Source organism: Triticum urartu, chromosome 5 (assembly GCF_003073215.2).
Source record: "Triticum urartu cultivar G1812 chromosome 5, Tu2.1, whole genome shotgun sequence".
Taxonomy (NCBI): Eukaryota; Viridiplantae; Streptophyta; class Magnoliopsida; order Poales; family Poaceae; genus Triticum; species Triticum urartu.
The window spans coordinates 461,264,610-461,266,198 of NC_053026.1; positions in this window are offsets into that span (position 1 = coordinate 461,264,610).

Genomic DNA, 1,589 nt, shown 5'->3' on the forward strand with positions numbered 1-1,589 from the left:
TTAGAAAAAGGGTAATCATAATCACGACAAGTTTTATAGATATAATCATCACTACTTTTTATAGCATATGTATCATCCCAATAATTATCATAAGTAGGAGGCATGCTATCATCATTATAAATTTTCATATCAAAACTTGAGAGGCTAAAAATATCATCATTATTAAACATAGCATCCCCAAGATTGGGACAAACATTAATTGCAGCAAATATATTCTCAAATATTTCATCCTCATCAAACATAGCTTTCCCAAGCTTGGGCCTTTTCATATCATAAGCATAATGACTCTCATCATTAATAGTATGGATAGCACCAATTGTATAGCAATTATCACATTCTTTCAAGCAAGTGCCAAAAAGATTTTCAAGATCATAAGAAGCATCATTATCTTCCCAATCATAATCATCACAACAAGCAATAGGCATAACAAGATCATCATCAAGTGTATCATCTTCATTTACATGAGGTACAACAATAATAGGAGCAACTTTATTTGGGAGAGATACCATTTTACCTCTCTTCCTTTTTCTTTTCTTCTTCTTCACCTCATGTGTGGGTTGAATCCTCTTTTTGGAGCTCCTTATTAATGAGATTGGTTGAATAGGAGGCTCCTCCTCGTTACCTCAATCATCATAAGAAATAATAGGAGGATATTGGGAAGTCTCTTCCCTTTCATTAGTATTCTCTTCATCTTCTATTTGTTTTATTTTCTTTATGTAGTTGGCAATATAAGAATTTTCAATACAATTCACCGCACAATACATATAAATATTCTCTAGATCAAAATGAAGAACTTTATCAAGATTAAACTTTGGAATACCCTCAATTATACGTTTCATTTCCTCATACCCCAAAAGAAGACTAAGCTCTTTATGATGCTCAAGGGTAATCAAATTATCACAATTTTTGGATACGATTCGGTCATGAAACAATTTGCATTCGAGATTTAAATGACCATGTTCATTGCAAAGTTCACAAGGAGCACGAAAAATATTGAATTTTTCAGCACATTCATCTAGCTCTTCTTGCAACAATTTGGTTTCTAAGCACTTATGCCTCTTGCAATATCTATCTTCCCTATTTGGTGTGTACTTACAAACCCAATGCACTCCACAAAAATTGACATGTTTATAGGAGACATTTTCATCATAACTAGTGCAATCATCATTAGTATCATGGATATTCGAAGAATTCGTACTAACAACATTGCAATCATGCTCATCATTCAAATATTTAGTGCCAACAATTTTATAGATTTCTTCTTCTAGAACTTGAGCACAATTATCCTTTCCATCATACTCACGAAAGATATTATAAAGGTGAAGCGTATGAGACAAACTCAATTCCATTTTTTATAGTTTTCTCTTATAAACTAAACTAGTGATAAAACAAGAAACTAAAAGACTCGATTGCAAGATCTAAAGATATACCTTCAAGCACTCACCTCCCCAGCAACGGCGCGAGAAATGAGCTTGATGTCTACTAGACAACCTTCTTCTTATAGACGTTGTTGGGCCTCCAAGTGCAGAGGTTTGTAGGACAGTAGCAAATTTCCCTCAAGTTGGGGACCTAAGGTTTATCAATCCGTG